Source organism: Falco punctatus (assembly GCF_963210335.1).
Source record: "Falco punctatus genome assembly, chromosome: 1".
Lineage (NCBI taxonomy): Eukaryota > Metazoa > Chordata > Aves > Falconiformes > Falconidae > Falco > Falco punctatus.
Window position 1 is genome coordinate 70438388 of NC_137580.1, and position 20058 is coordinate 70458445.

General features: G+C 39.7%; 1 protein-coding gene and 1 long non-coding RNA gene across 2 annotated transcripts in view; both read left to right on the forward strand.

Annotated features, from left to right (window-relative positions):
* The window catches only part of PPP3CA (protein phosphatase 3 catalytic subunit alpha), a 194251-nt gene that overhangs the window by 11556 nt on the left and 162637 nt on the right, over positions 1-20058 (forward strand). The gene's annotated exons all lie outside the window — the stretch shown is intronic.
* LOC308055107 overlaps positions 1-20058 on the forward strand; it is a 30152-nt gene that overhangs the window by 1045 nt on the left and 9049 nt on the right. The window contains exon 2 of the long non-coding RNA XR_013924335.1: positions 1-20058. This exon is cut by the window's right edge and continues 9049 nt beyond it. This is a non-coding gene — a long non-coding RNA (uncharacterized lncRNA).

Here is a 20058-nt window from a genome sequence, read left to right on the forward strand (position 1 = left end):
GTGACACCTACCTCACATGCAAATACTGTTTATGTCCCACATAGAAGATGAGGGATTATCACTTCCATTAATGAAAGTCTTAAATATGCATGAATTTTTTGTGCAGTATTGACCTCACATCTTGTATCCTGTTGGCACAGACAATACATCACTGCAGGATATTGTTTGTATAACTTAGGCTAATCTTGAAAGTACTGTGAGTCAGAAAGTTACTCTGCACTTACCTTTGTGGTTATAATTCAATGGCAATGACTTCTGAATGTGCATTAGACTCTTCCCCACCCACCCTGCTCAGCCCCCCAAATGAGTTCAGTGCAGGGCCACAAAGATGACGATGGGACTGGAGCATCTTTCACCTGAGGGGAGGCTGAGCACGCTGGGGCTCTTCAGCCAGGAGAAGACAAGGCTCAGGGGGATCTCATCCATCTGGGAGGAAATGAAGAAGGGGGAGGAAGGCTCTTCTCAGTAGTACCCCATGACAGGGCAAGAGGTGATGGGCTCAAACTGACAGTTCTCACAGTGAGTTTTCAACACTGACACAGGTTGCCCAGGGAGATTGTGGAGTCTCCATGCTTGGAGATATTCAAAAGCCATCTGGAGGTGGCCCTGAGCAGCTATAGGTGACCCTGCCTGACCAGGGGTGTTGGACCTGATGGCCTCCAAAGGTCCCCTTCCAACCTCGACCATTCTGTGATCATCTGCTGAATTCTTAAGTGGTTAATTAAAATGTGGTTTTCAATTCACAGACCTGTTGACCAAACATGAAATACAGAAATCTCCCTTCAAAAATGAAAGATTGTCTGCTAACAAGGTATTCTACAGGAAGAATGCTTTGTGTACTTATGAGGATCTTATTTTGAAGATATATTGAAAATACTTATTTTGATATAGCAGCAAGATATATTGTATTGGGAAATTATTCATATTTTTTGAACTGAAGCATTCATATGTAGCTGGTAGTGTTCCTGGCAAAACATTTGCACAGATCACTCTTGACAATTTGCAGAATCTCCCGAGCACATACAGCTCTGGAGTTTGGTGTACCTTGAAAGCAGGGACAGATAGTATGCCCACTGTACTTGCTTTGAGCAGCTGTAAGAAAAATGGAAAAATGCTTTTATGTAAATCTTTCATACTTATTACTAATGCTTCTGACATGACCATCAGAAAGGTCCCTTCTCTAATTACTGGATGGAAGTGGTTATCTTTTACTAGTCCTTGCTTAATCTGATTTTTCCATAGTGGCATGACAATTAAAACTGAGGGTGATGGCAATCGCCTTTCAGCTCCAATACTCTCTGGCATATTTTTTTCTCTGCTGCTTTCTTGTGCTTTTTCGTTTCCCTCGGAAGATGCATGTTGCCCTGTGAGGCTGACTAGGAAATACCTAAATATTGCACATGTGAAAATAAAATCAAACCTGTGATAAGGGGATCTCTTGATGTGGGTGACAGGAAGTAAACAAGTATTTGGAAGAGTTTGACTGTGGCAAAAATGTGCTGGCTGCTTCAGAAAACTTAGAGCCTACCACACCAGAAACTTCAGTAAGTTCTCTAGGTAGGATCACCTTCATAGATAATTAATCTGGGTAATGGAGATGATTTTTTTGGTAGTGAAAATGCAGCTTCCGGGGTTGCTCAGTTGATGAGATACATTTGAGGAAAATGATAGACATATACTGTAATTTAAAAGTCTGAATTGCCTTGGTGCTCATAGATCATACTGTATAATAAAAACCTGGGGCAACATACATACCTATGAAAGAAGCTTAAATCCATGTACTGTCTTTGCAACACACTGAACAACAACTGGGAAGGGGACTTACTAGTGCACCTAATAAATCCTTGACCTAATTATTTGTAATTAGAAAAGCGTATGTCAAAAGATCCCTTGTTCTGGAGAACTTCTGCTTGCAAAAAGGCAAGTAGTGCTGAAGAGTTGCCTCAAAGATGCTTAAAAAAAGGAAAGAGAACAGTTGAATGTAGATATCATGACCTGGAAGTATGACCCTGGCAACTAAACACGCCAAAGGAGCTGAAGAGGTGCTTTGAATAGATGGAAATGAAGAGCAGATGAGAAAGCCCAGCAACCTCCAGGTGCTGTTAATAGCGCATCTTCACCTCCCTGAAGCATGAATGACTATTCCAGGAATATCTCTTCTAGCCATGCTGCAGGGCATTTCTTCTGAAGTGGCTCTGATGATTATGCCATCTTCTCCTGCACAGGTACAGGCCATGCAAAGAGAAGGCTTGTTTCAGTAAAGTGGACACCTGCCATAGTCACAAATAAGTCACCAGAGGGAATTATTTCTATGGATTATATTGGTGAAAAAACGTCTTCAGAGTGGCCATAGAGGAAAAGTTACTCTATAGCTATTCAAACATGTCTTTATTTGTGAGGGAAGATATATGATGCTGGGATTTATTGTTGAATCTGCTGTATCCTGATGCTCTGATATATTGGGCAAGATTAAAAGCTGACTGATTTGTCTGAACTGATGATGCACGCTGCTTCCAATTAGTAATTTTATCACCAAATATTAACAAATTACCATGGTTTCACAAGGCTTCTAAAATTTTTGCTCGAAGTCTTAATATAACAAAACTGGCAAAACTAAACCCTGGTTCTGTGATGATTCCCAGAAAATAGAGGGCTGTGTGAGGGCAGTGAATTCTTCCCATGCTATGCAGGGGCAAGAATTTTGACTGCCTCCCTAAAGGTTTAGAAGAAGCATTTTTTAGTTTCAAAAATGCAGGTTTCATCTTTTTTCAAAGATAACTGTTGGCAGTAATAACACTTTTTCTAATGTGCAGAGCAGCTGAGTGAACTTGAAGAGCTGGTGAGATCAGATGTCCTGTCTAGCTAGGGAATGCTACAAAATCCTTTCACTCTGTATTTTTAACTGCAGAGGTTACCTTCACCTGAGTTTATGCTAATCCAGTACCATGGATTATTTTGGTGAAAAACATTCCTTTCAAAGTGTTCCTTTTTCCTTCTGAGAATCGGTCTTTTAGAAAAGCTGTATTTTCTTTACAAAGCCTAATAGAGCTTTTATAAACAGTAATCTGTAAACACAGGAATAATACATGGCAACTGTTTCTTTGCTGGAGTCCTTGTTGAAAGTAATGCTTTTGTTTGTTTTCACCTTCTGGACATGCAACATCAAATTTCTTGATGCGTATCTGCCAAGCTTTGTCAGATATATTTTAGGTAAGGTCAGCCTTCTGAGAGTTTCAGGGTAGTAGGGACCTAGGGAAGAGCAGGCTGGGTTAGCTCTGAAACTTTCCATGCTGTAGGAGGCTGCAAAAGTAACAGGCTAAACTTATTTGTGGTGCAGTACACAACAGCAGTCAGGATGTGCTCAGCTAGGGGATAACACAAGTGAAGTTTAAATTACCTTTCCTTTTCTGCATCAGCATCTGTGTTGAAGCTTGTCCTTATGCCTTCTGCCTGCTTTGCTACCATACTACTAACAATGTAAATATTTTCCACAAACCTGGGAGGGCCCTACTTTTGCACTTTTGAATTAAAGTAAGTGGCTTTTGTACTAGCTTGCCCTGGAACACTCCACTTGAATTGTGCTATTTAGTGTAAACTTCACATTTATGTAATTTGAAGGAGAAATCTTATTTGGTAGTAGCCTTCACGAGTGAGGAGTGCCCAATACGATAAATGGGCTAAGGAGGTTAGTTATTTATTCATGTTTCTAGAAGTCTCCATCAGGGGGGCTGGTTTCTCTTGAAAGAAACTGCCAGAAGCGAACAGGTCCATCTAGGTGACGTGCTTGTACATGGCAGGACTGTAATACCCTACAAACCTCTTGCTGAGACCAACGGGTGCTTCCAACCTTTACTTCAAAACTGAAAATAGAAAGAGTTTGGATGTTTGCTGTTGAACGGTAAATACCAGGTATGCTACTGGTTTGTTCTGGATAGAACAGCATCCTTAGTCCGTGTATGTGTACCTGTTTCTGATTTCACTGGTGTTGCAGCAGAAGGGGCGGTATTCAAACCAGAACCAGTGTATAAACAAAAGGGAAGTCTTAAAAGCTTTCTACTTGAAACCCCAGCAATTCCCTCTTCAGCTTTTAACTTCCCATTTAGATGGGTAAATAACTGTGGGTAGTTGTGTGGCCAGGTAGGTCTTACAGAGGTACTAGCGTGTTTTGTGCTATGTACTGGCTCAATTTTTTGATGCTTTAAAAAACTTTTTGTCTTTTTTCACCTTAGAAAAATCTTAGGTCCCATGTTGCTAAATCTTCCTGAAAATGAATAAATTTGTTCCTGAGTTAACCCAAATGAATGGTTTCAATTATTTTTTAAAAAATAAAATAATCAGCACACACCTTAGAGAAATGTATGCATCTGTACCTGACTTTTTTTTTTTTCTCTTTATATGCAAATTCGGACTCCTCATGAAAAAGAGGATGTTTTTTTCCTTTGGTGACATAGCTGCCATAAAACCTGTGTTAACATGGCCTGTCTAATGTCATACCCTTCTTCTGTACCAAGAAAATTGTGATGACTGGAATGCATGTTGTCAACTTCTATAATCAGGGTACTTGAAATATTTACAATACTGTGATTACTGTAGGACTACTTATATATATATATACACACACAATGTAGCTGCCTTATGTATTTTTGCCTTTCAAGTTTATGTTCTAGTTTGTCTCCTATTCTTGTTGTTTTAACTTAAGGTGTTTGGCAAAAATGAATAAAATAAAAACTTATCTCCCATCTGAGGTTTGCCACGGAGATGCTTAGAAAGTATCCTAGTGAAATAAGTAGGAGGAAGGAGCAGCCATGCAAAGTTTGAAGCTTTTCATAGGCCAAAACCAGACTCTTAAGCATCTACTGAAGCTGCCAAATTCTTGATCAGGGGATTGTCTGTCAAGTGACTCAGCCTTTTCATGGGTCTAGCAAATGGAATTGAACATCAGGGAGGTAAAACCTGGAAAGGTTTTGCTGGAAAGGCCTCTGTGTTTGGAAGGCCACCTCAAATGGCTGGGACCAACACATGAAGAACTGCCCAACCATGTTACTTTCAGTAGGTACGAGATGCAGAGGAATTTCAGGGCAAGAATCTGCAGTCTGATATGTTTCTTTTTGATTGTATGCAAAAGCTGTGAACAGTTGGTGCCATCCTTGGTTGGAAAGGCCAGTGCTTTCTGGAAGCAACTTCTACTTCTTTCAGACCCTGATAGTCACTCCAGTGATGGTAGCCCAAAACCATTACAGCTATGATATTTCCTGTCTGACAGGCAAAGTTCACATAAAATCTTCTAAACCCAGACTATAGACTCATTTATTTGAATCTCATACTTTAAACTGGACGTGTTTTGGGTTGAGTCGAGGGCATGAAGTTGGAGAGGATATGGTGGCCCTAGTAGATGTTGTTCTCCTGTAACTGGATTGCCAGGTGTCTGTTGGCTGCCCCGGAGGAGGCAGTGTTTAAGAACATGCCCACCCAGAGATAGGCAAAAACCTTCCCTCTTGGATTGCTCCTTCCTGGGGGTCTCATAGAATCTTTGTGCTGGAACCTAGAGCTCCAAAATGAGGCTTTTGTAAATGGTTTTACTCCTCTGGCACAAGAGAAATACCCACAGCAAGAGGATATGGATTTTGCTTTATTGCTAGGCTGAAATTGTGGGGTAAGTCCCTCTTTTTCCACTGGGATGAAGGCTGGTCCTAGATCTTACGCTCCATGCACCTGTGTAAAATGAGTTTATCTGTAAGCTTTCATATTCTCATGCTGTCCATTGTCCGTTTAAAATCTAGGTGATTTGATATAACTCCTACCTAAGTGAAGGTCTGTCTTTTTTTTTTTCTTTTTTTTTTTTTTTTTTTTGCTTGCTTGCTTGTGCGCCTCTGTGGAAAAGCAAATTGTTCAAAACTCGCATTGTTGTTTAATTTGGTTCAGGTTCTTTGGCAAGAAGGATGATGTAAGAACAAGTAGTGAAAAGAAGTTGTGGTAGGAACAAATCATGCCTGCATATGTGGCCATGTAGCTTTTGTCTTTCTTCAGAGCTGAGGGCGTCTCTGTTTGTGCCTGGCTGACTCACCTGGCCTGCAGTGCCGGGCTGTGCAGTCTGTCTTCCCTGACAGGTTTTAACAGTGGGTTGTTTTTTTTTCAGGTCTGTTTGAGGATTTTCCATTTTGCAGGCTTTTTTTTAGAAGTCCAGTCCCCTCCCCCAAAAGTTGTCTCCTTTATGTTGATGTACATAAACTACCTCAAGGTTTTCTTGAAGAATAGTGGAAGCAAGCCCGCTAGTTCTCCCAGGAGGAAAGTGCAGTGAGGTCAGTGGTATTCCTTTTGCTTCCCTTTCAGTTTTGTTCACTCCTATGCCTTGTAAAACAGCCAGGAAGACTTGCCACACATCACTTTTAATTTCCTCTTGTGCAGAATGTAATCCGATATGGATGTTTATTTTTCTTACAGTAATCTACCAGAAATTGTTTTTAAAACCTTAAAATACAAACCCAAAAATGATCCTTCTCTCTACAGCTGGGATCCCAGAACAAAAGCAAGAATTAATCTTTAAATGAGAATATGAATTATTACTGTGAAGCTTGGACTTGAAATACAGTAAGTTGTCCTTAACTTTTCAGTAGCAAATATCTTTCTCCAGAGAAGTCACAGCTTCTTATTTCAGTCTCATTTTTTTACTGGAATATTTGCTATCTTTTAATAACTTCACTTGAATTGTTATGGATAGAAAGTAGTTGAGCTGTTCACAGCACAATATTTAAAGGTTTACAGTGTATTTTAAGAGTCTGTTGCTTTCACAGCACATTTGTTTTTTTTTTTTTTATTCCTCTCTCTTATCTAATTTTGTCAAAATCCAGGGTCTTTGTGGCTCTGGGATGTAAATGTTAAAGGCCAAAATGTCTCATTTGGACAACTCAGGTGTGCGGTCACTTAACTTTTCAAAAGCTTTCTTGTATCTTAGAACAGTATGTGCATCACTCTGGTGTATCCTCAGACCTTGAGGATGTTCTTGGGCACTCAGCCAAGTAAAGATTATCATGACCCTTGAAAACTAGTTGGATACCAGTATAGTTTGCAGTAATTTGTTTTTATATAGCAGTGATGAATTAAGACAAATAACCTCTGAAAAGCCTCTTAATATTTTAGAAAGAAAAGGCCTTATTTTCTCTAATACATACTGTCCTAAGGCAAAGTTATTATTCTATAAAATCTAAATCTTCTGTGGTGATTTTTCTCCCCCAAGAAAATCTGTGAAATTCACGGAAGAGCTGTGTATAGAGAACATATTGCTCTCAGCTTTTCAGAGGGAGAAAGTGTTCTTAAAAATTGAAAGCATAATAAATTTACATCATTAGGGAGGGCAGCTAAGAAATATTTTTTTATGTTTTTACCTTGCAGCAATTAAAAAAGTAGTTTTGCAATTCAATCTAAAATGGACATTGCTGTTCATAATGGCTTCTAATTTGTGCATTTAATGAAAGGAAGGACCACAAGTATTTGTCCTGTCTGCAGAATGGCTCATGCTGTGGGTTAGGGATGCTGACTTGCAAGGTGGTGGTATCTGGGGAAGAAACCCTGTCCCATTTTAACTTTACTTCCACTTTTATCCCTTACCTCTTATTTTTCTTTTTTTTCCCCTTTTTTCTCTATTTTTTTTTTTTTTTTTTTTTAATTTTTAACCGAACTGTGTTGATTTGTGACATGATCCAAAAGACGATGAAAACGAAGTGTGTTGACAGGTTGGCGTTCTTTGAGATCTGGTGCCAGAAGGCTTTTGGAAAAAATACCTAATTCTAGCACGTACAGAAAGTCAGATGAAATATTCTATGGGAGACTGCTTTGGTCAGTAGAAAGGAGGAACAAATTATATTCTTGTAACAGTGTTCTAGCTCAGGCGGGCTGTCAGGAGTCTTGTCCTTCTGAGGCCGTTTCTATACAAAAGTGAGAAAGGCAGGTTGTGTAGTTTTAGGATGAGATTCCCCATATATGTCACTTCTAAATTGCAGTTATTTTTATATATAAACCGACTTTCCATCTAAACTCACAATTAAATGGAAGTATGCTGAAGGGGATATTTGTCTAAATCATTCCTAGTCATGTAGAATTTTTTCAGTATTTCATACCAGAGCTCCTAAACCTCTGTGTACTGGACTGGTCAGGGGTGGAAATGGACCACTGTCTTCAGCCTTGTCTAATAAAATTAGAAGTATTTGCTTCAGCTGTATGGAGACTATGTTTTGTCTTCAACTCAACTAATGTGATACCCAACAAAAGCTATCAGGTAGATGGATTTCTGTGCAAGAAATGCGTCTGGCTGCTGGGCTTGTGGAGCATTTGCTGGGTAGGATGGCTTAGCACAGGCTCAGCAGCTCACCTGTTGCAAGAAAGCCTCTTCAGGGAAAGGCAACAAGCTTCCAGTTGAGTCTTTTCAGTTCACAGGCTTCTTACTGAGCCAGCTTATTAAAGCGGCAAAATGCAGCCCTTTTTTTTTTTTTTTTTTTTTTTGCTAATGTTGGTTTGCAGTGTGGCTGAAGAGCCTGTTCCTTATAATGCATAGCATGTGAGTCAGCTGTGGTGCTCCCTGTATCAGCAGTTGGTACTGTCTTAATATATCAGATAAACATAATGGTTTATAGAAGGCTGAGGAAATTCACTTAAGGACTGGTAAATACTGTTTGCCTTATCTCTGTTAATCTAAACAGTTTCTCTAAATGGCTGGTGGTAAATGATCTTGACTAAGTTCTTCTATGAAAATAAAGTATTTAATTTTAAATTAGTTCAAGAGGCTAGCCAGAGTTTACTTGTCTGTGACGGTAAGTTCTCAAATAAGTCACAAAATCATGTATGGGTGGTCTTGAGGCGGGCTAATTAAATATATTGGGAATCTTAAACTCAAATTGAAATACCAAGATTTCTCTTCCTTAGTTTTTTGTTCTTAAAATGTTAGTTGGTTGTTTCCTACCCCCACCCCCCCCTGAATTATATAAACTGGTGTTTTACAGAACTTGTTACTAGAAATTGTAGAAGTTTCAGCATCGCCTCAGACTGAGTAGAAGAACTGTGTGGTGCTTTTGCAAATATCTGCAAGAGACTGAAGCTTGTTATCTTGTCATTTTGTAGAAGTGGGGATGGGTCAAAAGGCTTTTTCCTGCTGACATCTCGTTTGCTGCTCCATGGTCAGCTGGAAGGGTAATGAAGAGGCATGGTGTCTTGGCTGTGAGGGAGGTACAACCCTTGACATCTTCTAGTAAAAGCTAGAGGATGACCTGTTTTCTCTGGGTCTTGCCTAAAGCCAAGTACAGAGCACTTGTTCAGTAACTTAATGATGTTATGTTTTTTATAAGTGTTGGCAGGTCTTGTTCAGCTTATGATATCTTGGTGATTAATATAAAAGTTACAGTTCTTTTTAAACTTTGTCATCCTCTTGTGGTATAAAACGCTAGGAACATCTCTGAAATCTTACTTTGCTTGCTTTGCTTGACCTGGGAGAACCTTTTGACTTTATAATTTGTAAAAAAGTCTGTTTAAAACATGATTTTGCTGCCACCTATCCTTCTGGAGGGGATGCTGGGTGACTACCCAGGGTTTCTGAATTATTCAATACCAGTCGCTTCTGCTTGTTGAGGATGTCTTGGTTACTGTTGCCCTCCACATGAGGAGGAGATGCTGCTGATGGCCTGCTTCCTTCTGTAGTCATCCACCATCCAGACAGAGCAGCTTCAGCATTTCTGGTGCTGTTGCCATGATCGCTGTAACATCAGGCATATCAGGGAACTTCTCACCTAAGGGTGGGAAGGGCCTGTGGTCCTCTGTATGTTGTAGGATTCTTCAAAGCCTCTGTGCCAGTTTAAATGTTTTCTTTCAGCTTTCTTTCTTCTTTCTACAGAGTCCTTCTGATCCTACTTTTTCCTTTCCAGCATGAAAAAGCTTATTAGCTGATCACTAAAACGTACAGCATTCATCTGTGATGCAAGGCAAAAGTCACAATAACCAATTAAAGTTACTGTTAAATACTATTCTAAAATGAAGAATCATAAGACTGTTTTGCAGAACATCTGACATCACATCTGGAGTTCATAAAGTATAGCTGTGGATTTACTTGTCCCTCTTTAGTGGCTTTTGTGTATTTGAAAAACTTCAGTAAGTTCTTTCAAAGGTTTCATTGGGTTGAACACTTCAGCTTTTTAAATGACCAAGCACAGTGCATCAGCTATGAGATTCTCCAAAGATGAAGTGTAAGAGGGAAGTCACAAGCGCTTTCTAAAATAAATGAAAGAGTAAATAGAATTGCTGTAATCTGAATTTGCCTTTTATATCCAATATTCTTTATGTTGTTTATTCATACAGAAATCTCTCCCCAGTGCTGGAAGGTCCTGAAGTGATGCAGAGCTGTGCTTGCACAGGAACGTTTGTCCTTGGGTAGGGAAGTTTCCTTGCAAATCTCCTTACCAGTGTTGTTCTAGCAGAACTTTTCTCCAGCTGTGTGCAGAGAATAGGCTCTTGTGACTTTAAAAAATGATCCATACTGTTTATGAATGCAGCAGCGAGAACGAGGCCTCTGGAAATAGATTCAAATCCATATTTGTGGGCAGGAGCATGTGAGGTTTTATGGTGGTTTTTTTTTAATCTGATGTCTTAAGACAAGCAGCTGCAGTGCCCCTAGCATTGCTCAAAGGGCTGCAAAATTGAATTAATCAGACATGCTTCTTCTACTGATTATTTAGAAGCCAGTGGCAACCCTGCCACTGCCCATGGTCAGCTGAATTTCCCCCAGTTGGAAACCCCAGTGCTGTTCTTTGTTAGTAGTGGAAAAAGCTGAGCCACTGGACAGACCATTGCCTGTGGACCTTTCGTGGTGACTTCCACCTTCCTTTGGGAAGGCTTTCCTGCTCATTGAGGGGTGAAGGATTTAGTCCTGTTGTTCGTAGAAATGTTCTGTGATTCCGAACATTTTGACCTAGAGGTTAAAGAGTGGGGGGATATAGACCTGGGCTTCCAGGTTGAGCTTTTTTGTATCCATCTCTCTTCTTTGGGACCCAAAGAATGTAGGCTGAACAAAAGTTAAATTAGGCCTAATGTTTTGTGCCTCACTAGAATTGACATTTTTTTAAATACAGAGTCTATATGTAATTAGTATGTTGGAAATAGAGCAAGGGAAACTATAGAACTCATCATTTTTGGTTCTTGCACTTATAATATTTAGCTAATCACAAAACAGATGACCAACACTGTTTTCTGCTGGCATTACAATGCTTGGACAACTTCTCATAGCTTCTGTTTTCAGCCACTGAGTTTCCTTCCCTTGGAGTCCAGAAAAAATAATGACGATACTTGTATGTGTACAGGTGCAGTATGAATACATTTCATATAATATTTTAAAATCTGCTAGGTTTCCTCTTGTAACATGTTAGGTGGGTTTTTTTGATACTGTATATAGAGACAATTAGAGAGTTGATTGCTAATGCTTAAAAGACGTGAATGTGATGGATAAAATGCCTGTCTTACTCTTTTGCTTATTTCTCTTGTTGTTTAAAGATCCAGTACTAACAGCAAAATGGAAACAATATAATTATCCCAGGCTAATGTAACATCAGCTAAATATATGATATTTTATAATCTTCCAGACTAGCATGAAAAGTGCAAAACTCCTGAAAGGCTGGAGAATGCACGGCAGGCACAGCGTGGTGGCTGCGTTCCTCTGTGTCCCAGCACTCCCTGCCAGTACTGCGGTGGGGTGGGAAGCTCCTCCTGGCACATCGTGTCAGCTGTTGAGCACTGCTGAACTGCTCCCAGGTATCTCCCACCCTTCTCTGGAGATCAGTGTGCGCTCTGGTACCTGGCCAGATAATCATTTTGTGCTCATGGAGTCAAAAGGCAGAGCCTTTTCCCACACCTGGGTGTGGATGGTGCCTCAGTAGGTTTCCTCATTCATTTTTCTTTTAAATATGGAGATACTTGCCCAGGTCACAGAGTTGAAACTAGACCATGTCTCTTAGTACATGGCCCCATGTCTTTTTGAGCTGTGGCTATGCAACTTTAATTGCAGTATGGAAGCAAAAGTAAGGGAGGCAGAGTTTTTGCTCGCATGCAGTGTAGCATAGCGTGCTGGCCATCAGCAGTGTAAGGTTAGGTGTGTCTTGCCTTTGGTATTTATGCTAGGGGGAGTCAGGCTGAAGGCTGTACCTGCAGGAACGGAGCAGGATGGTGACAGTGGTGTATGGCCCTGCTGGCAGCACAGCAGAAGGCTTTTAGTGCTCTTGAGGGTATTTCCAGGTATCCAATTTGATGGATGTTTGGCCTTTTGGCCTTAAATTAATGCAGATGCTAACCTGCTCTCAGAGCAGTTTTGGGTATTATTCGTTTCAGATTTGTGAAAGCCTTCTGCTCAATAAATTTTTACTATGTGCATTTCACAAGTGGGGTGTAAAGACCAGGCTCTGATAGTGGCAGCCTGAGGGAGCCTTGGCATGAAGCATGTAATGAATGAAAAACATGGCTTGATCCAGAAGGTGGGGTTTGCATTTCATTTGGGATATCTCACCTTTACTATGCTCAATATGCTCAATAAAACCTGAATAATTCATGCAATTCTGACTAGTGCTTGACAACAAGAAGAAGCAGTGCTCTTGCAATTTTTGCAATTGCTGAGATGACTACTTGTTAATTAAACTGAAGTTCCAAAAAACTGAAAGTAGAAAAATATTTCAACTGGAAGCGTGCTGCTGTTAGATTTATTTTTTCCCCCCTTTCTTTGAAAATGGACCTGCAAACCTTGTTTAACAGAAGCATAGTGAAAAGGAATAGATACCATTGAAAAGGAGGATGGTATTCATGTTTCCTGTTTTATCATTATTTTGTTTTGAGCTTAATTTGTCAGTGGCAAGATTCACATGACCCAAAACATCCTTTTGAAGGAATTTGCCAACTTTTATGACTGTGCTTATTAGTTCTGCGTTTCAAAGAAATCCTGAGTGTGTTCATGAAGAAGCTTACTTTCATTATGATGCAATATATTGTGAGTTACCAAATACTGCTTTATTTTATTTCACTTTAAAGGAAATGCAGTATGGAATACCTTAAGTTATTTAGTTAGTAGTAGGTGGTCCTTGTACTTTTTGGCATGTAACTTACTGAAAAAAAAAAAACGTGTATGAACTGAGCCTGGGAAATTTACACTTTTCTTTTTGTATGAATAAACAACAAGGTTTCAATTGATACCCTAAGGAGTAGGATTTAATATTATAAACCTCTGCCTCCTTTTAGAGTGTTACAGATATGTTACTGTTCTCCCTTGGTCACTCTTGCATGAAACAAGAAAAAAGATGCAAAGCTTTCCTTCAAACTATAAAATAGCTACACTGTATAAAAGCTGTTGAAAGCATGGTGTGACTTGTAAGTTGATGTTTCCCTTTGGGAACGTTTTTGTTGAGCAGTCTCCAAAACTGTCGAGAAGGTCTGGTGGTGAGGTAGAAGGAGAGGTAGAAGGAGGAGATGAATGGTGCTGGAACTCCCCAAAGCAGTGGGATCAAGGCAGCTTCCCAGGCCCACGTATGTGTCTCAGTTACACAATGACTCTATCTCAGGCTGAGAGATGATATCTAGCATCTTTTTTCTTTTCCCCAGTTCTCTTCTGTTGTATTTTCCAACACAAGGAAGCTTGTGAGTGGTGTTTGGCAGGGTGCAACCTTGCCCTGGCTGGAGGTGCTGGATCCTAGGTGGGCTGTAGAAGGCATTTGCAGCTGGGCTTCCTCATGAAGTCTCCTCATTGAAGAAGAGGCACCCATGTACATTCCATGCAGGAGATGAAGAGTATGAGAGTTTCCAGGTAATGTGTAGAGTTAAGGGAAAGAATATTATTCATAATGGTCTTGTTTTAAACCCAGAAGCAAATCTAGGGGGTTGTAGAATTAAGAAATGGTACCAATAATGGGCATTGGAAGGAAGAGCTGAGTATTTGTGTGCAGACCAGAGCAACAGGAAGGTATGTGTAGCTCTTGAAAAGGCTGGCATTTGTCCTACTGAAGCGATCTGTATAATGTTACAGTAGACTGCTGATGCTACAGAATTTTGATAGATTAAACTGAAGTTTGTTTATATAGACTTTTCTCTAAGGTTCAGTAATTCCAATTGAAGATGTAGGTCTTTTAATTAAATTATTTTCATCTGTTTACAAAGCTTACATGGTGTTTTGGCTGAAGAGTAGCTGCTATTTTGGGACTTAGAGTAAGTTGTTTTTTTGTATAACTTCACAAACATGAAATAGCTTCCCAGTCAAGTGAATATTCTTCTAATCTACTTAGATGTGTTCCTACTTTATTTGAAGTACATGGATCATACACTATAGTTTTACCTGTGTCTTCTATTTGCTCGGGAAGGGTGAATTCCCATTTAGCACATGGTTTTGGGAGAAGTGCCTTACATCTGAGAACTTGGCAAGGAGTCTTCAGCTCATATAATTAGTTCCATTCCTAAATAGTGACTTCTTTTCCAGGTATCTTTGTGTTTCCTGCTTAATTACATACTTTTGGCAATGAGAAATGTTTTTTAGGACAGTAAATAGGTATATGCATATAAAAATTGGCCCTGTTCAAACCCTGACCACCAAAATAAATGTTAGCATTTAACAGTCTATCAACAAACTTGGTGAGGAAAGAAGTGTTTGCAGTGATGAGATGAGATCAGCTTGATTAAAGCAGATGCTGAAGAAATAATTTCTTTCCATTGCCTGGATGATGACAGGCAACACTGCAGTCCACTGAGAAATCAGGCTGAAACATTGAGCTAGGCTCTGTTGTTTGCTGTCAGACTATTAATTCCTGGAGGAGGCTGGCTTAAGTTGTTTACTAGTTGATACTCTCAGTATTCATCACCGTTTGTTACTGTTGAAGAGGGTAATTTGAGCATTTTTGGAAGACAAAGCAGGAAAGGATTATAAACAGTTAGAAGGACAGATTTAGAATTTCAGATGATGAATTGGAAAAATGGTTTGAAATCGATGAGGTGAAATTTAATAAAGACAACTGTGAAGTGTTATACTTAGGAGAAATCAAATGCACAAATATAAATGGGCTAGGCAGCACGCTGGCCAGGAAGGGCCCAGTAATTGCAGTGAGTTGCAAACGGAATTTGTTGGAGGTGCTGTGCATAGCACTGAGATTTTGTTGGGGCTGTATAGGTGCTGAAATATGTCAGATAAATAGTGGAGGAGGTAATTATTCTTCTGTGTTCAGCACTGTACTTTTAGCCTCTGCTGTAGACTTATTATAAAAGGATGCGGTAGATAAAGGGGGCAGGGTCTCAATGGCTCCAGCAAAGCTAGGGCATGAGGTTTGAAAAACTCAGCCTTTTGGGAAAATCTGAAGGCCTTGAGTTTCTGTAGGCTAGAAAACAGAAAGGTTGCGGAACGCCTGAATCTTCAGTGATACGAAAAGGTGGTGTAAAGAAGATGGAGATCAACTATTTTTCATTTCTGAGGCTAAAATAAATTATTTTAATTTACAGTGGTAGAGCTTTAGATTACACAGGATGGAAATTTTCTAGTACTAAACATGTTTTGTAGGCTGAAAGAAATTCTCCAGAGACTTAAGAGTTAGATGCAACATTGACACCATCGCAAAATTGCACAAGTAAAAGCTGGCCAAAGCAGGTAACCCCCTTCGTCCCCTAGCACAGGAAAGGAAATTGTAGATGGACTCTGAAAGCAACAGAGCAGCAAGTTAACCTCACTGAGAGCCTGTCACCTCAGCCTTAGAGCTGCACTGACGTAACCAGGGATATCTAGTTCTGTTCATGTAGCTTCCTGGGATGCTTCTGCAGGGAAATTATGTGGTGTGTGGTAGAACCGGCCTGGAGGCACCAGAGTCTGTCCTGGAGGCAGGGACTGGTGTTAGTCAGGGCTTCAGCTTTTCTAGTCCATACCCGATTTTTCCTATTAAACATTCTTGTCTCATTATGTTATGTGGTTCATGGAACGGGGAAGGGTCTTCATGCCTCACTTGTTTTCTGCAGTGCTTCAACAGTGCATTACACCTCACAAGTTGGGAAGAACAGGCTTAGATGATTGCCAGGGGCTATTTTTTCAGTTCTGGTTTTCTGTCATTCACTGTTAAAATGATCAGTTCTTTGTGTAATTCAAGACTGACTGCAATTGGTTGAGCCCGAAACCTTACATCTGTCGCATTCGGTTTCTTTTCTCTGTATACTAGCTTCTTTCAGGACAGCATCTTTCATCTACCAAGTATTAACACTAATAATATTGCTTTTAAGATGATGTTGATGTTTACTTATACTCTTGTATACAAAGATTACATTCACTTTCTCTCCAGTACCCTCTGAACTGTGTTTGGTAAGCTAATGTGATACTTAATTTATATTCTTTTGAATTTACCCAGGGAAAAAAAATGCTGTTTTACTTCTTTCTAATTGTCCAGATTCTTTAGTCCTGGGATTTCAGGTTGTGTCTTTTTAGCTTTGGTAAAGCTGCACGCAGCGGTGTGATGAATTGACGTTCTGTTAGCAAGTTGTAGCTTTATTGCTTCCCTTCTTATTTCTGAAGAGTACAGCATGTACTTCTGGATTCCCTCTGCGTGCGTGTGAATACTTCAATTGGATAGTTTTCATGTTCTTTAAATAGTACCAAGTGATTATTTCTTGGATGTTTTACAGTTTTATCTAAAGATGCATTTCAAAGTTAGGAAAATGAATATGTGAGGATTTGCTTGTGACTTTAAAACAAGTCTCAGATTCCTAAGAAGCCTTTAGTTTAGCAGGTTCAGAAGCAGGTAAAATAACAAAGTGAGCTTTAGTGTACCATCTGAGTCAATGCAAGTTGGCTTCTCAGCTGGGTAACTTGCCTACAAGTCTCTGATACAAGGGCTAAATTGGTTCTTGTACCTGAGCTAACGTGTTGGGAAGTGCCGTGGGAGTCTCTGCAGCACTGGCCTACCTGAGTTTCGGGCATGTAGTCCTCTGGTAGAACTACTGATTTTGAGCCAGCCTGACTATATTAACTACTGTATTTGGAGAATTATTAGGTGGTTACTAGAGTCAAAATGTTTTTCTTTTCCTGTCCAGATCTATCCTGCTGCACAGAGCAATGGACTTGGATAAATTGTTTACTTGCCTTTTGCTGTGACTTGTAGTAGGAGTTGCTTGCACTGATGAATAAGACATGATTTGGGTTTTTTCCTTTCTTTTTTCCCACCCCCCACCCCCCACTAGCCTTAAACAACAAAGCTGTAGATTAAAGAATTAGTTATGCTTGAACATCATGGGGGAAGAAAAAAAATTCTGATTACAGATCCTAATTACTTTTTTGCTTTTTAAATATGCTTGCTACTTTTGAAATTAATGTCTTAACTCCTGCATGCAGGAAGAGGGATGAGGCAGTTTCAGGGAAAAGGAGATTAACAGTTTTTATAGAAGTTTTGGAGCTCTAGTTCGTGATTTTACTGGAGATTGACTTTTGAGCTCACTTTTAATTTAGGTGCTAAATGAGAAGAATGCTTTTTTTGGTAAGTGAAGGGGGGAGGTTAATCTGAGCCTTCTGTGAAATGATTTTATTCTTGAGGGTGGAGGAAAGTACATAAAAGTGAAATGGTGATATTTATAATAATTCAAAGAGCAAACTGGCAATTTTAAATTCTCATTGTGTAACTTGCAGAGGCTAAAATTTTGAAACTCCAATATTCCTGTAAGTTTGATGCTTTAAAAGGGCCTGATTTTCTAAGTGCTACAAGCATGACATTCATGCCGTTCTGTATTATTTTATTTTGGTCAAGTGAAAACATACAAAACCAAAACATTGGCTTTCAACATCGAGGACATTGGTCACTTATATCAGTCTCAGGGAAGTCAAGTTAAAATGCCCTGTACAGAAGTGACACGCATTCCAGATGATTTACAGAAGATGATTATTATAATTTAGCACACTGTAATTTCCAGGCTGCTGCTATTAATTTGTCACTCAGGTGCTTCTTGAGGAGAAGGGAGCATTTCATTTGGAAAACCTTGTTCTTTGGGCAGCTGCACCTGGTGGTATTCAGACTTCGTGCCTTCTGGTATGAAAAGAAGACTAGTCTTAATACCTACATTTTCTCTTTATTGGGGTTTCTGTATCTCAGCTGCGGATCTTGTACGACGCTTGATGCGGTTGCCTCTTCAGCTGGTTCAAGGATTACGTTGGAAGCTCGTCTTATTGCTCAGAGTAAAATTAATACCATAAAGACTTTCTCAGGTAGCTCCTAGATCTGTTTTGTGGTGGTCATTGAGTTGCAGGTTGAATGATAAAGTGACAGTCATCTTCCAGTGAGCTCTTTCAGTGCACTTTGTTGGCAGCGATGCTGGTTTCACTTGAGCTCCTTTGTTTAGCAGCTTGCATTAGCCTAGTCTGTTTTAATTCCATTTCCTTCCTTGACAGAATATCTACAGAAGTTTCTCGTGCAGTTTTTCTCAAGCAAAAATAACTTTGTTAATTGGCTAACATCACTGTTAGGGTTCCCTCTGCTTCTGGTCAGTTCTTTTTTCTTCAGTGTATGAAAGTACTAGCTTCACTGTTTGCCGTAGTATAGTAATGTTTTTTCAGAAAAACACAAATATTTAGACAGCTGTTTCCTTTATTTGGTACAGCACTAAAGAGGATATTTTTACTACCCTGACACTGTGCTCTTAAACTAACTCATTAATTCATTTGGCTTGTTATTTTGCTTTCTCTGTGCTGTCTGTTTTCTTATTTCTCTGTGGCACTTTCTGCTGTCACTGTATGAGGTGCAGGAGGTATTCATCAAGGGGTTTGGCATGTGTAATATCAAGTGGTGTCAGAAATGGGACTTGACTTGCCTGAAAACCTGAAGTAATAATTTTCAGTGTTGTAAATTCACGCTTTGTAAGTATTTTACATGTATCCGACACAGGCTTTTTGCACTAAATTGAGACTAGTGTTCTGTGACCAGCCTAGGCAGAGCTCAGCATCAGTTTCCACACACCAGCACTTCTGACAAAATGCTCCAAACACTTTCCGTATTAGTTGAAAGACATTTGTTATTTTTCGTCTGATAGGATTTTACATACTGGCAGTACCTCCTACTTCTTGCAGGATGTCAGTATACTACTTAAATATTCCACATGCTTTAATATACTGATTTAAACTTAATACTTACCCAGGACATGCTTTGTGTTTTCAGCTGGTGCATCTTTGTGCATCCTAAAGTAAGACAAATCTGAGGCACCTCCTGACAGAGGTTTGCTGAACTTCTTTGCTAGTGGCACTGTCAGTCCTGTGTTGACCATCACGTATTCAATGACAATTTGTAGTCACAAAAGCAACTGCATAGGAGGGCTTTTAAACTCGTAATTCTGTGTAGGCTAAATAAATCTCTGCAGCATGTATTCTCGGCTTTCTGAATTACTAAAGCTTTTCATATTTTGAGAAATTTCCCCATGTCTACACTACCACAGAACTTTCAAAATACTCTTTATGGCACCCAGAGCTAACATTTGAAATGTATGCAATGCTGGGAAAACAATATAGCGCTCCCCACAACGAGGCTTTCGAAGTCTACAGCTTTCAGTGTTGCGAGGTTGTGAAGCATGGAGTGATGTTACTTAGCATGCAATATCTGTATTTGCCAGAGATTGTTCTAAATAGCAGATTCATATGACAGAAGCACATTTACATGAAAATAACCTTGTATATGTTCATGTTGTTTTCCACTTTTCGGATAGTGTTAGCAACAGAGGCAAATTTGGATAATGAGCTTTATAGAGTTACTGTGTGGCAGAAAGGTTCTCCCAGTGGTTCCTTCCTTTTCGTGGGAATTTTCAATATCATTAAGATGTCCAAAGGTGAAGAAACAGTATCTTTTAAAATATTTTTTTAAAGTCTTCCTTATTTCTTGTTTTCCTTAGAATTCCTTAACTGGCTTGTTTTCCCCAGATAACTATTTATAGCCAGTATCTCTGTTACTGGGAGGACTCAGCTGGCAGGGCTTGGGGGGGGTGTGTGTGTGTGATTCCTGGAGGTGACATCATCTTGTCTGCACAGCAGTCTCCTGCTGGCATGGCAAGGAG